This window comes from Pipistrellus hanaki (assembly GCF_964339955.1).
Source record: "Pipistrellus hanaki genome assembly, chromosome: 10".
Classification (NCBI taxonomy): Eukaryota; Metazoa; Chordata; class Mammalia; order Chiroptera; family Vespertilionidae; genus Pipistrellus; species Pipistrellus hanaki.
The window spans coordinates 19609831-19626592 of record NC_140512.1 but is presented as its reverse complement, the minus strand read 5'-3'; the positions used below and the strand labels follow the sequence as shown (position 1 = coordinate 19626592).

Genomic DNA, 16762 nt, shown 5'->3' with positions numbered 1-16762 from the left:
CCGTGCACATTATAGCAACCAGTCATTCCTCCATTGGTCCAAAACTGGCTCTCCAATATCCCCCAATGGGTCTAGGACAGGGGTCCTCAAACTTTTTAAAGTGGGGGCCAGATCACGGTCCCTCAGAGAGCTGGAGGGCCGGACTATATGAACTACTAATTCCTACTGTAACACCTTGGCTGCGCTCACTGCCCAAAAAACCTGGCGGGCAGGATCAGACTCCCCTGGGGGCTGCATGTGGCCCGCGGGCCGTAGTTTAAAGACCCCTGTCTAGGATTATGTGAGGGTACAGGCCAGGCCAAGGGACCCCATCAATGCACCATTGGGGCTGTGGAGGGACACAGAAGGTTAGCCAGTTGAGGAGGGGTTGTGGGAGGGCTCCAGGGCATGTCTGGCCCATCGTGCTCAGTCCCAAACAGCTGGACCTCAGCAGCAAGCTAACCTACTGGTTGGAGCATCTGCCCCTGGTGATCAGTGCACTTCATAGCCACTGGTAGACTGTTTGCCCCTTGGTGGTCAGTGCACATCATAGCGAGTGGTTGAGCAGCCTTAGCATATCATTTAGCATTGGTTGAATGACCAACCAGACGACCAGACACTTAGCACATTAGGCTTTTATTATATAGCATGTATAGCATACAGATAAACAAAATTAACTACTATTAACTCTCTCTGATCCCCATACCTTTCCAGTATATCTTTTATGTCACTGTTCTTCATTATTGCAGGCATAGCTCTTGTGTGCACCCCTAACGCCTGACGTTGGGTGCCATTTAACACTGGTGGTCTTGATCTGGCATCTAAAAGGGTTCTGGAATCTTGAGAAGGGGCTGTGCATAAGTGAAATAAGAGTGCAGAGACAAAACATAATTTTGAAAGGCATATGGGGGACAGAGGAGCTTGGCTGAAGAAACCAAGTTCTCCTTGTCTCAGGACCCCTTACTTTTTATTAACACAAATTGTCCTAAAACAAGGTGGAGATATACACTTCAAAGGGTATGATTTTGTATAGTTGCATTGTCAGATTGGGGAAATGCCTTAGGCTGTTCAGGTGTTTGGCCAGCAGGAGGCAATGACATGTAGATTAAGATGCCTTGAGCTGTCTGGCAGCAAACAATCCATTAATGTATCCTTTTCAGGTTTGGAGAAATGCCTTTCAACCACCCCAGCAGGCAATAGCATATGTGACTCAGCCCTTGTTGAGTCCCCAAATTCCATCAGCCTTTCCATGAAACTCTTGCAATTATGACACTCTGGAACTGGCTTTCGGCACACCTCCCAAACAGAAGGCAATGGGAGACAGGAAAATGTATCAGGGAACAATAACTGGATATTTCAGGCAAAATGAGAACCAGTAGGCTGCTCAGATACTAGGCTTCTTAGAGTCCTGCTGTTTTATCTGATAGGCAGTAAAATGGCTGCTTTGTACATCTCAGCCAACATACCCCAAAAGACAACACTAATGCTTCTTGAATTTATAGAAATCTGTACCTTAAAGATGAACTTTATAATGAGCATTGGCCCCTTGAAAATGTGCTTTTTATTAATAGTATTATTTTAGATACACATAAGTACTGTGATTGAAATAGAGTCCATAGGTTACCTTCAATTAATGTTTTTGTTTATTTGTTTGTTTTTGCCAGCAATTAAAGCCACTTGGAAGCTGAGTCAGGAAACAATTACATGTGGTTCCCAGGCAGGTCTTCTGGAAATTCTACCAGAAGACCAATGAACCTCTACACTGACTGTCTTAAATAAAACACATAAACCACTTCTATTATTTTCCATAAACATGCATTGTTCCCTCACACATGCAGAAAACTGGTATATGCATTGGAGAACACATTAGGGCAAAAGTCATTTGTGGCATCACATACTTAAAGAGCTTACAATTTAGTTGTGTGAACCCAGGACCAGTTACAAGGTCTAATGCAAAATGAAAATGTAGAACTCCATATTCAAAAGTTATTAAGAAATTAATGCCCTGCTGGCATGGCTCAGTGGTTGAGCTTCAACCTATGAATCAGGAGGTCACAGTTGGATTCCTGGTCAGGGCATTTGCCTGGGATGCAGGCTCCATCCCCTGTTGGGGGCATGCAGGAGGCAGCAGATTAATGATTCTCTCACATCATTGATATTTCTATCACTCTCTGCTTCTCCCTTCCTCTCTGAAATCAATAAAATATATATATTTTTTAAGTTAGTAAGAAATTCAAGACAGCAACAAGCAGAACATGAAACCAAGCATGGGAAAGCTTCTGAGTGGCAGTAGTATATACAATTGTACAATTTGTATATATGCATGAAGTCAGACCTAAATGTAACAGAAATGAACATATATTGGGCATGTGGTAGATGTAATGTAATTAGTTCTTTATGTTGAATTATCTCATTTAATCTACAAAATGGCTTTGTAGGGTGGTTACTGTTACCCACAGATAACTGAAAAAGAAACTGAGACTCAAAGAAATTAGAGTGGGTTACATAACTAGTTGGATTAAACTGTAGATCAGACTATAATCAAGCCCTTACCTTTCAAGGATATAAGATATATATTTAAAACTATAATTCAACTTATGAGGTATTAAATGCTAATTATCTGGGTGGTATATTCAGTAAAGGTTTTAATCAATGAATAGTTTTTTGGCTAAATGGAACAGCATTATTAATGTCTAGAGTAGGGGTGTCGAACTCAATCAGAGAAGGGGCCAAAATCTAAAATCCAGCCTAAATCGCAGGCCGAATGGTTTACTGAACAGTCATAAACTGACAATGTCATAAACTGACAGGGGAGTGCAGTGATGACAGCGTGGTGCGGGCCACATTGCAAGGCCTGGCGGGCTGGATTTGGCCCGCGGGCCTTGTGTTTGACACATGTGGTCTAGAGAGAAAAAATTATATTCAAATACTGTGGGGCTTTTTTGTTGATTTGCTTTGTGGGCACATATTGGCTTATATACATAAGATAATTAATTTCCCCAATAATTTATTTGGATGCACTGGAATCATGATGACTGTAGACGATACTTAGTAAGCATTCCATCACTACACTTATCAAACAGCTAACAGATAAGTACTGTATTTGATTAGAATACATACAACAGCAAAACTCTCACCACTGTATATAAGCTGGAAACAAAGAAACTGGATCATTATTCCCCTGAATTTAGAGAATCTTAAAATAAATCAGTGTATAAAAGACATGTATACTAAGTTAATGAATATATCACTTTCTTAAACAAAAATTTTGATTAAATCATCACATATGATTTTCTAATGCCAGAAAGAAAGGAAGTGTTCATGAAACACAAGGTGAGAGAATATGTCAAAGAGACACAGTATCCAATGGAGAACATCATGCTGAGTGAAATAAGCCAATCAATGAAAGAGAAACACCACATGACCTCACTCATTTGTGGATAATAAAGAACATTATAAACTGATGAACCAAAAGACAGATATAGAGACAGTAAAGCAACAAGCAGACTGTCAAATTACAGTGGGGAGGGGAGGAAGATCTGGGGGAGATAATAGATCAACCGAAGGACTTGTATACATGCAGATAAGTACAACCAATGGACATAAAACTCTGGGGAGGAAGGGGATGTGTGGGAGGGAGGGAGGGGGGCAAAAAAATCAATAAAATATATTAAGAAGAAAAGAAAAGAAAAAAAAAAAGAGCTCCCAATGGCCAAAGCTGGAGCAACTTGAGCACCACTATAAGCAATGTGATATTGGAATGTAGCCCAAGTATAAAATAAATATTGATGTGTCCATGTGATGTAAATAAACGATTGATTTAAAGATAAATAGATAAATAAAAAATAGACAAGTCTGCATACAGAGGAAAATCAAAGTATTTATGTAGCCACTCTACCGTCAAGGATAGGGGGCATGGCTTCCCACCTTATAAATGTGGACTGCACACAGCACCTTCCTCTAAAAAGCATGGTATGGAAAGGGGTAGAGAGAGTTACTTTGCAGTAGAGAAAACTGACAGATATTCACCCAACTAAAAGAATTAAAGTTAACATTATCAATGATAATTCATGAAATAACATGAATTTTTTTAATATACATTTTTTTATTGATTTCAGAGAGAGGAAGGGAGAGGGAAAGTGAGATAGAAACTTCAATGATGAGATAGAATCATTGATTGGCTGCTCTTGCATGCCCCCACCAAGGATCTAGCCCAAACCCAGGCATGTGCCCTGACCGGGGATTGAACCGGAGAACTCTTGGTCCATGCGTTGATGTTAAACTACTGAGAAACACTGGGTAGGCAACATGTGATTTTGGTACAGTGTGATTCCATGGCATCTACCTCTATGAACTTCCTCCACAAAGCTCATAACCCCATTATAAACATAAGAGAAAAATCAGGCCGAGTTGAATTGACCCAAACTCTTCAAAACAGTCAAGGTAATGAAAAGTAAGGAAAGTCTGATAAACTGTCACAGGTTAGAGGAGCCTAAGGAGACATGATGACTGAATGTAATGTGGTGTCATGGAGCAGAATAAGAACATCAAGGATAAACTAAGCTTCAGACACACGAAACTAGCTAGCCCAAGATAAATATCATGCTAAAAACAGCTTTCGTATACATCCCTTGTTAGAATTCAACCCCGGAGGATGTCTTGGTAGGATGTAATATCCAGTACTGTGCCAAAGTGTTCTATTATGGACTTTGGAATAAAATATCATAAATGAGACGACAATCTTTAAGGTGGTATTACTTCTTTAAAAACTGTTAGTCTGGTTTCAACACATTAGAAATAATGCCCACTATAGGAATTTATTGCTTAGATGGAAGTCACCTGGTAGCAAGTCCATGCTCCGTTTTATTAAGGATGTATATAATAAACTCATAAATTCCCTACATTGTCTAGCTAATGAACATGAAGCATCCCTGCTTGTCGACATAAGTGGTTTTCAGTTTTATTGCTTTCCTGGCAAGGCCACATCCTCATTTAATAGGCCAAATATGTATCGGGAGACCCCAACTTATAAATCAGTGTTACAAAGACTCATTTGTAAGTTAGTGATTTAAAACTCAAAATACATTTTTTTCCAGATTCCAGTTTATGAACCACAGATAAATTTACAACCAAATCCAGCTAATTAGGTCTTAGTTGAGTTTATTATCATTATTTGGTTCATAAGATAATTTATTGTGCAAAATTTTAGTAGATGAAAACAATAAAAAATAATAAAATAAAAATCACCTGTACATTACCTTAACCTAATCTTTTTTTTTCATTTATATGAATCCAATTTTTATAAAATTGATATATATATATATATATATATATATATATATATATATATGCTTTATTCATCAAACATTTTAAAATATTGCTATTGTATTTTCTGGGATTTATTTCCCTTTAATTTTTTAATGTTAAAAAGTGATAAGGCATATAACAATACAGTACAATATGTAGATAATGAACATCTTATAACAAAGAGTAATAGATCATTGCTCTCTTCAAAGTCCCATCCCCAGAAATAGTCTGTTTCAATTTTTTGCTATTCTCTCAAGTAACAAGTTTGTGTGAGGTTCAAATGAATGAAAGCACTCAGAAGAGTGCATAATGTATAGTAGATATTCAGTAAGTTCAGCTGCTTTATTGTTTCTCAGTTTGTTTCTGACTATTTTTAAGGCTTACTAACTAGCTTTTAATTGCACAGCTTCTCATAATTTTAATATATTTTACATTTGCATTCGAAATTTGCTTTCCATTGCTGTTCTCTACATCAATCATCCAAGTTTCTAAAGTATATAAACTGTTTGTAATGCTTCTCATGAAGGTAAAATTCCACGAATGAATTTTAGTCTCCAGTTTTTTATATCATAATTTTCTTTCAATCACAGTCTCTTTCTTATTATCACTTGTACGTTGCTTTTCTTTTTCTTCATAGAAATCACGTTGAAGTGCATTTAAAGCCCAAAGCAGATGAGTGCTTCTTATCCTAAGGGCTACCTGCATTTCCCCCTTATGTTTCAGAATCTTGCCTATCTTGTCTCCTCCTCATCCAACCTTTTTTTTTTTTTTTTTTTTTTTTTAATCCCAAATAAGGAAAGGAGTGTTTAGGTCATTAGGTTAATAACCCTTTGTTCTTCTTTCTGTAGAGAGCTGCTTCTTGATGTAAATTTGTGCTAACTCTTTAGTGATGCAGCAACCTGCCAAGGGGCCAGGACATTATTTCTGCATTGCCCAGCATCTCAGAGCAGCAGCATGGGATAGTGCCAGGCTCCACAGAAGGCACAATAAGCAGAAACCTAGCAGAACTATAGGGGGTCAACCAAGAAAGAAGCCTGGGACCCACAAACTGGGGTGAAGGCTAAAATAACCAGAGAAGTGAATATAGAAAACTGACTAATGGTGTTCTACACTTCATGTAAGAGAAGAAACCGTTTCCCTTTTTCACCTACAGATATCTATGACCATGCTTTTTTATTTGTACAGGACAGACTGGACTATGCCAACCTAATAAACATATGCATTCACTCTCAAGTGTCTCTGTTTAGACATTAAGTTATATGGTCCTCCCTTATATCTAGACTGTCTTTATGACCCAACAAGCTGAAAATATGAAGAGATAAAACATCGTGTATCTACCAACTCTCAGTTAAAGATAGATGAAATAAAGAAGTTTCTAAGCAGTGTAGCAAGAATCGGGAATTTTGGGATTGCATGTAATAAAATACCCTGTCTCCTGGAGTCTATAATAATGTTCTATATAATGTTCTATGCCAAGGAATTCTAGATTTCATTCAACTGTGAGGTGTGTGTTTTTTTCTTGGTAGGTAGGAATTAACTTCTGATTATATCCTTTCTCTTCCAAGAAACAACATTTTCAAAAAGGTGTATTAAGTTGACATGTTTTCTGGAAAATGTCTAAATAAATAGTTTGTTCCTTCTCTAACCTCACCCCTCACTAGTCCATACTGCTGGAATTTTTGTGAAGTCCTCACTATCCGTATTTTCTCTTGACTGCAGTAATTTGTGTTTGGGTAAAATCTAAGTCTCTTTGGGTTTTAGTCTACTCTCTGTAATGTGAGGGATTTGAAATAGAGCTGGCTAAATACCCTTCAAAAATTTATAAAGATATGACTCTATTCCCACAGAAATGTCACTTCTTTGTCTCCAGCTACAATCTCATATTTGTGGACATTTCTTTATAATAAAATGTTATTCTCTTCTGTCAATCAATTTGAGCACTTTCCTTTGAACAAGATGTATCTTCACATTGCAGTATTGCAGTCATTCACATCACATTAAGTCTTAGTGAAACATTGTATTAAATCTCTCTTCTTGTAGTATTTGCATGCAATGAAATGTTATCCCAGCATTTAAAAAAGAGGTCAACCAAAGGATTTGTATGCATGCATATAAGCCTAACCAATGGGCACAGACATCAGGATGGTGAGGGCATGAGTGAGAGTGTTGGGGATCATCGGGGAATAAGGACATGTATGTAATCTTAATCAATAAAGGAAAATAAAAAATAAAAGTAATAATTAAAAAAATAAATAAATAAGAATAAATCTTGCCACTTGTGACAACACAGATAGCCATTGAGGGCATTATGCTAAATTAAATAAGTCAAAGAAAGAGAAATACAGTATGATCTTACTTATATGTGGCATTTAAAACAAACAACAGAAAAAACAACCAAACTCAGAAAAGAAATCAGATCTGTGGTTACCAAAGATGGGAATGGAGGCGAGAGAGTTACGGGGAATTGAATGAATGTGGTCAAAAGACACAAACTTCCAATTATAAGATAAATAAGTACCAGAAATGTTATGTTGTGAAGATCAAATTTTCTTTTAAGGTTCCCTTGGCTAAGATCTTCACAAAAAAAACATGGTAACTACAGTTAACACTGCTGTATAATATGCATGAAATTTGTTAGGAGTATCAATTTACTGCAGTAACTATTGCAAGATATATATGTCAAATCATCATGCTGTACAACCTAAATTTACGCAGTGTTGTATAGCAATTATCCTATATAATAAAGAGGTAATATGCAAATTGACCATCACACCCTCACAAGATGGCTGCCTATGACCAGGCCAGCAGGGGGGTTAGTGAGGAACAACCAAAGACTGAACATTAGGCTGTGTGGGCCTACCAGGCCAGCAGGAAGGTGGCAGCTGGGGATGACCTGGCTGGCAGCAGGGGACAGATAGGGGCAACCAGGTTGGGAAGGGGGACAGTTAGGGGCAATCAGGCTGGCACACAGAGGCAGTGAGGGGCAATCAGGCTGGTGAGGTGAGGATGGCATTTAGGGGTGACCAGGCAGGCAGGCAGGTGAGTGATTAGGAGCCAGCAGTCCAGGATTGTGAGAGAGATGTCCCACTACCAGTTTAGTCCCAATCCTAAGCAGTCAAACATCTCCCAAGGGGTCCTTGATTGGAGAGAGTGCAGGCTGGGCTGAGGGACACCCTCCCCCACTATGCATGAATTTCATGCACCAGGCCTCTAGTATTTCAATAAGTCTGGAAAATATGTTCTTCTTGTGTTAAAATTCCAATGCCATTTATTTATTATCCATTCTCTGTGAATGATTTTATAAACATGAAAGCACAAACAATATCCCACCCACCTTCCTTATTGATTTCTTCTAGCATAGCCAGATATTAGCAACCATCTCCTTCTGTTTCTATCCATCAATATTTTGCAATCCCCACTCTAATGTCAACTATATTTTCTCTCAGTCAAATTTTCCTTTAAGGTTCCCTTGGCTAAGATCTTCACACGTTATTCTTTATCTTTACACTGTCACCTGCCAGTAGTCCTTAATTTTGCTATCATGAGCCAAATAGAGGAAATGTCCTCATTTTCTGCTCTATGGAAGTGATTTTTCAAATCCCACATCTTCTCTCTTTTTTGCAATAATATACTTCAACTTAAAAACGAGATTAAAACAACACCTCTGCCCTCAAGACTTTGAGTTTCTTACAAAGGATTTTTGAAGAGACTGGAGACAGATTCCAGAATTATCCTCACATAGGTTATGCAATGAAAGCATCCAGCTCTCTTGACTGCACTGGACCCCAGTTAATGACCATCTTTAAACCAAGATTTTTATCTATCTATTAAAGGCAGTTTTTGAAATTTGAACACTAGTTTTATATTCCTGGAAACCTAAGATTAAAGAAGTCTCTGCTCCTTCTAGACATAGAGAAGGTAACTTTTCTCACATCTGTTTCTTCATCTTTATGCACCTCACTGCCCTTTCTCTTCTTTTATCATTTTCAATGAAATTTAAAGTTCCATTAAAAATTTGAAAAGTACTATGGGAATAAAAAAGAATTATCAAGGTCTATCTTCAAGGGACAAAAGGCAATGAAAGTTAAGTAAATAACGTATGTCTAGGAATCCATTTTGTGGCAGTTAAAAATTACATGAGAGCAAAATGAAAATGAAATAAGGTATTTTTATGAAAATTGGTTAAAATTTTACACATAAATTCCAACTTGTTATTAAAATTTTCTGAGACAGACAGAAAGTTGAATGCAGACTAAGCCACAGCACCCAATGACAGTGACATTTCTTGGCAGAGTAAGTCTTTGCATATCAGCAGGGCTAATTATTTTCAATCTGACAGCAACAATTTAACCCATTCCCCAGAGGAAAGTGCCTCTTATAAAACCGACAATCTAAGCATTCATTTGGATGCCAATCTAGTTTGGCAATATATATTTAAAATGTACAATTAATGTTCAATGGCCAATGCATGAATAATGAATATGATTTCTCATTAATGCTGTAGAATGTTTGTGTGAGTGTGTGTGTGTGTGTGTGTGTGTGTAAAACTATATGGTATCCTTATTTGGGATCCACATATAAAATCTCACCAAATAATTCATATATTCCTTCAGACTTCATAAAAAATTGTACAAGGGTAAACTTTTTACCTAAAAAGTGATATTTTGCTAATCCCAATCAAAGCATATGCTATCAAAAGTTGTTAACTTTCATTTTACAGTATCACATCTCTAAGACAAAAAGCCAAGTAGGGATTATTCAGACAAAAAGACATTGTACAACTGAAATATCAAGACTGGATGTTCAACATGATTAAACTAAAATTAACTTTTACCCTTTACAACTCCTTTCCATCAAATGAACACTGTACTCCCCTCTGTATCCCATCTCCTACATACACACTGATCCCTACCAAGAATTAAATATGTGGTTCAGTGTCTGTGAAAAGAAATTCTGAAAATTCTGCTCTGCCTCAAAAGTAGGACAAGTTAAAAGAGAGTACAAAGGTTACAATTTTCTTTAAAGATAACAGGAAGGCAAACAGGAGTGCTTGACCCTGAGCATTCCTTAGGGATGTGCTTAATGGCATGCTTTACACACAGTGACTCTTCAGCCTCTCTCACCTCAAAGAATGGAATATCTTACAGACTGGGTCTTATATTTATTTGTGAGCAAAGCCCACCACTGAATCAGGCAACTGGCAAGAGTGGTTTACAGAATTTGGGGAACAGAAGACAGAGGGGCCATCCCTCCTTTGCATCTGAAGCTTTTCCTTTCCATTTGTTTTGCCTCTTTTGTACCCATACAGTGGACAAAGAAAATCATATGGGGAAAGGGTGACTAGGAAGCACTGTTATCACATTTTCAGTTACCTGTAATGAGTTATATATTGGCCTGTATAGCCAATTGGAACACACATAAATTCCCTAAATGTTTGATTGGGGTAAGATTTAAATATTGTGCACATTGCAATCAGTTTGTTCCTTCTACCATTGTTAATACTGACTGAAAAAAGTTGATAGGGGTTTAAAATTTTGCCCATCTTCTGCAATAACATATTAAAATAGCTGTCTTATTTTAGACACCTTTTAGTTGGGTATTGTAACCTTTTATGAAATCTTTGTGACATAAAGGGGACAATGTAGATGCTATCTCAGCAAAAAAAAAAAAATCTATTAGCCCCATATTGTTAAGGACCTTAGCAAAACTGACACCTTTTTCTGGATTAAGTGATTATGTAAACACCAAGCATTATTAATTTCCTTAATGGTTATCACATCAAGGTCAGTTAAGAACATCAAATTAACTCTGTGCCTAAGACAGCATGACTTGTACTACTAAGGATAGAAGGCTCATGAATGAAATGAGAAGATAATATTTTGGCTTACAGCCATGGAGATGACATAGTTGAGGCTACTAATTCATAAATGTAGGTCACCAGTTTACTCAAGCATAGGAAATATGAAAGACTATTAGGATTGCCACAACCAAGAACATTCTGGACAATCACCAAGAAAATTTTGGGGAAACTTTTGTAAGGCAAATTTTTCCACTTAAATTTTTATCTTTAGTTATGGATATTTTTAGTCAGGGCTAAGAGAATTTAAAATTCATATTGTAGCATTTTGAGGTTAATCTTTATATTTTAAACCTGTTGATTTTGTCAGAATTTTAAAGAATTATATTTTGAATACTGTGCTATGAAATAAAGAGAGACAGTAACATAAAGATAACATTTTTCTCATGGAACTTAGAATTAATTTCAAGATTGACAGCCACAAATATGAATACAGAATAAAACTAACTAATGACATAGATTGTTTTAGTATAAATGATAGTAATGCATGTGACACTGAAGAAATGAGAATAGAATATTAGAGGCCCATTAGCAATATTTCTGTCCTTTTTTATTTCCGTATATATAAATTTTTGCTATTATACATTTGGTTTATTTTAATTTGTATTATATGTTAATAAATGGACCAATACAAAGCTTACTTTTAGCTCCCCATTTCTAGTAGTAAATTATATTCATGCATGTTAAAAATAAATACAGATCAATTTAACAATAAAATGACAAATTATGCTTCACATGTAGGTGAGTCATACTTAAGGATAATACATATTAATTCTTAAGACAATTTGTAGTGGTGGCCACAATAATACCATTCATTTATGTGACATTTTCATAATTTCAAAGATTACTTTCTCAAATATTGTTCTATTTTATCCCTAAAACAATCTTGTGGAGATAGCATGAAAATCATCACCATTTTTTAATTTCTACGAAACAATAAATGTAGCCAGAGCCACTGAGATGAAAAAGCTGGTGAATAGTAGGTTGAGGATTAGAAGCTAGATGCTTGCCTATGAATCCAGTGTGTACCAGTTACTCTGGAGTTGTGTCTACCTGTGTGAGTAATGGTAGAAGGAAAAATCATATCTAAAAGCTGGAAGAGAGATATACAATGAGGGATGAATGCAGAAAAATTTCTCCAAAATCTAGGAATGTTCAAGTTGAAATGCCCAGAGTAGCATTATAAAAAATTCTAAAGGAAACACATATTTCCATCTAGGTTTGGGAAGAAATCATCAAGATTAATAAAAAAATTTACATTGATGGGTAAGATAGAGGAAGGTGCACTCTAAGTGCAGAGGCAGTGCATACTTAGACCTGGACAAGGGAGGCCTCAGCGCTGCCACAGGAGTCCCTGTGCCCTCTCCTCCACTCATACTCCCAAATTCCTGACGAAATGGACCCAAGCTCATCTGAGAAGATATTCAGGCCTCTTTCTGGGGTTCAGTTTCCCTGGGGAAATTGCTTGTATTATAGATGAGAGAAAATGTGGACAGATCTTGGCTATGTAGGATGAGGTGTTTATCCCCACGTGCATAGGTCATTGTCTGGAGCAGACAGATCTGGTGGTGGGAAGAAGCAAACAACCCTGAGGGGCCCAGAAATTCTAAATTTGGACCCGGCTTTTCAGGTTGCTTTATACTGGCGTTTGTGAAGGTAGGAGGATTCACATTGTCCTTTAACAGTCTGTCAGCTCCATTTACCACTCAGGTGTTGAATCATGCGCTACGTGGTTCTTCAACTGTAATCTTGCATCAGGGTCCAACAATGTTAAGGGTACACCTATTCAAAGAGAATCATTTTTAATCAAAAGTTACATAATAAGCAGGTATAAATGAAAATTGAAGCTATATATACATATGTATATAAAATCTTGTGGCCCTGCCCAGTGTGGCTCAGTTGGTTGGAGCATGGACCCATATACCAAAAGGTGGAGGGTTCAATTGTCAGTCAGGCCACATACCCAGATTATGGGTTTGATCCCTGGTTGGGACACATTCAGAAGGAACTGATCAGTTTTTCTCTCTCACTCCCTTTTTCTGTCTCTCAAAATAATTAAAAACAATAATATGTCCTTGGGTGAGGATTAAAAAACCCTTGGTGTTCAAATTAAGTTCATCTCCAGGTTCAAATACATCATTTATTTCTATTTATGGTTGTGATTGCGATTGCTTAAACTAATATTTATTTTTTAGAAATGATGTAAACAAAGAGATTCCAGCTGCTGAGCAAATAGTTTTGCTATTTCAAATAAGAAGATAAAGTAAATGTCAAAAACTCTAGACAGTTTCTGATCTCTGAAGATATTTGAACAGATTCTTCGGAGCACTTAGAAAATAAAGCAGCCACCAATAATGGTTAGCTAGGGTTCTGAGAGAAAAAAAAAGAGAAATGAGATAAATTTTCCTTTACTTCAGGCTTGCTACAATGGTTCATTTAACATAAATTCAGCAAGGTAGTTAGGACAGTTTCTCATGATACGCTATCATGGATAAATGAAAAAAATGATACAGGATGATAGTAAAAGATAAGAGGATTTGTATCTGCTTGAACAACCCAATTAGTGAGTTCATTAATAGTGGGCCATTGAACTCAGAGATTTAATCTGATCTACATTTTTAGTGACAGCATATAAGAAAACATAGATTCTGCATACTGAGTTTATGATTGACTCCAAACCAAGAATAGTCAACCAATCAGTTATATGCTTGGATTCCAAGAAGACCAAAATGATGACCCAAAATATCAAATGTGAACTGGAGCCCTGGGTCTGAGGAACAGTTTAAAGTGGTGCTGCTTGTGTATAATTCCTTTTATCTTTGGACTTTGCCAAATCAACATGATGTTCAGCTATTATACTACCTTCTAATACATTTCCATTTCATTTATGGATTTTTGGGTTTTTATATGAAGAAAAAAAAAAAAAGAAAAAGAGGTAGACAATTTGCATGCTGGTTCCTGAAGTAGAGGTGATAAAACAGAAGACAGAAACTCTTCTCTCTCTCTAGTTGGCTTGTAGGACTAAATCTCACTCCCCCAGCATGAGTGGGTAAGCAGTAGCAGCTATCAGGATTTTATTGCAATGAATATTGCTTTATTTCCTTTCCGACTGTAAAACTGATATAAGCTCATTAGAATAACAACCAAGTTAAATACAAAGAATGAATAACAACCAAGTTAAATACAAACAATGAAATGTCCTGAAATTTCTTTACACAGAGATACCCACAGATAATATTTGATGATCAGCTCTCTGGACACTACCCTACGTATGTGAAATGAATGTGATCATTGTGTGCTTGTTGTCCAGAAACCTAGGCCATTCGTGAAAAGCCCTTGTGAAATTTAAGACAGAATCAGTTTCACTTTGGTTCCTGGATTTCAAAGTCTATACAGTGCCTGAGACACAGTGTCACATTCCGGTGGAATCTGCAAGGCAGTCGCAGCAGGAAAGGACATTTTCCTGGAGAGCAGCAGCAACAGATGGAGGCTTTACCCAGTGGCCTGCAGGAAGCAACCTGCAAACCTGAACTAGACCAAAGAGACAGCAGATGTGTACCAAAGAGTATGGGAGATGCTATTTTGGATGTGACTTTATATTGAGGCTAAAGTCTTGTGTGTCTTTATGGGAGGAGTGGGGCTTGGATATTGAATATTGAGGTTAATATTATTAGTTTCCAGAGGCTGAGATCTGGCATATTTTGGTTTTACTAGTTCAACAAATCTCCTAGTTTAACTTATCTTAGAGTGAGTGTCTATGAGAGGCGGGAGGACACAGAAATAAAAGAGCAAAACTTTGCAAAACCTGGTAACTCACAGTAAAAGTCATCAGTGTCACCTTCAAACTACTTTTTTTATGCTCACTTCTAAAATGGCATTAAAATCCAGGCAATAAGGATACTGAGTTCTGATATATCTTCTTTTAAGTCCCATAACTCTTTGGTATTATTAATTTCGTCTTTGTGATAAGGAAATGGAAATGTAGATTTAAGTTAGTTCCCCAGTCACGCAACCATAGGAGACAGAACTTGAATGTGAATTCAGGCAGACAGACTCCTGGCACATGTCATTCACTGTACTCATCTCTCTTCTCATCTCCCAATTATTTTATTTTTTAATCCTCACCTGAGGATATGTATCCAAAGATAAGTTTAGAAAGGTGAAGAAAAGGAGAGAGGGAGGGAGAGAGAGAGAGAGAGAGAGAGAGAGAGAGAGAGAGAGAGAGAGAGGTTTCCTCCCAAACCTGCCCCAACCAGGGATTGAACACAGCCTACACAAGCCTAGGTATGTGCCCCAACCAGGAATCTAACCTGCAACCTTTTGGTGTATGGGCTGGTGCTACAACCAACTGAACTATCCAGCAAGGGCCCAATTTTTAATTATTTATTTTAGGTTTTATTTATTTTTATTTAAGTTTCACTTAAATACACGTTTTGCAGTGGTAAGGTATTTGTACTTAATGTATACGGACTCTTCAAAGAAGACAATAAAATGGCTTTGTATTTCTACTTATATTCTTAAGAATTTCAAATTGTAGTAAAAGATACTAAAAGGAAACAATTGATTTTAGGAATGCAGTTATTTTCAGAGAATATAATAATCATACTGACTTTCTCTATATTTATAATATATATTATATATTCTATGGTATTATTTTTTCAGTTTGGAAGTTAAATCTAACTTATATGATATATAAAATATGAGTATATGTATGACTCTTTGAGAGTAAAATCTTATTATATATGGTATACAGTATGTGTGTGTGTATGTGTGTGTGTGTGTGTGTGTGTGTGTGTCCATGTATATATAATCATAGAATATTATTTTACAAGAGGTTTGGATTTTAACCAAACGCACATTCAAATGAAGACACATATTCAATTTCCTTAGTATATATACATCAAATCTTTAAAATTATTAAATTACTACAGTTTGAATATAACTTAAATAATTTAATTATTTTATTAGACTCAATATCCAGACTAAATTTATTCATTCAAACCCACACTTGTTTTTTAATTTTTAAAAATTCAAGAATATCTAGCATCTTATACTTGCTTTGAAAGCATAGTTGATCATTCAAATGGGTCTTTTCCACAATTAGAGAAACAAATAGAAACTAAATTAAAATGTAGGAAAGATGTATTTTCTCCCACAGTGGGTGTTTAAGGAGATTTGGAGGTCCTATAAATCTGGCCCTTTAGATAAGTGGGTGGACGTTGTTCTTTATCTGAACCCTGGGGTTCTTTCTCACATAAATGCTCTAACAGATGGGAGAATGACCCATTCTCCCTATGTGTTATGGATATTGATTGTTTTCTTTTAAAAAATGGAAGGTTAATGCTTCTGCTGAGTCCACATAACAGATTCTGCAGAGAAGTGAAACTCATTTTCTGTAGCTTAGAGTTGGAAACAAAATTGTAGCCAAAATATTTGCTAGGCCTTTACAACCAAAATCAAAGTTTGATTCAAATTGAACCAGGTGTGTGGGTTTTTACAGATTACATGAACATTTTTATGGTTTACCCAAGGGATGCGATGAATAGTGATTTCCTAATTCAATTAAAAAGTCTTCATTTTGAAGTTTAGCATGGTTTGAAAAGAAAAGGGCATTTCAGC

General features: G+C 36.5%; 1 protein-coding gene across 7 annotated transcripts in view; it reads left to right on the top strand.

Annotated features, from left to right (window-relative positions):
• The window catches only part of MAGI2 (membrane associated guanylate kinase, WW and PDZ domain containing 2), a 1098541-nt gene that overhangs the window by 354562 nt on the left and 727217 nt on the right, over positions 1-16762 (top strand). The gene's annotated exons all lie outside the window — the stretch shown is intronic.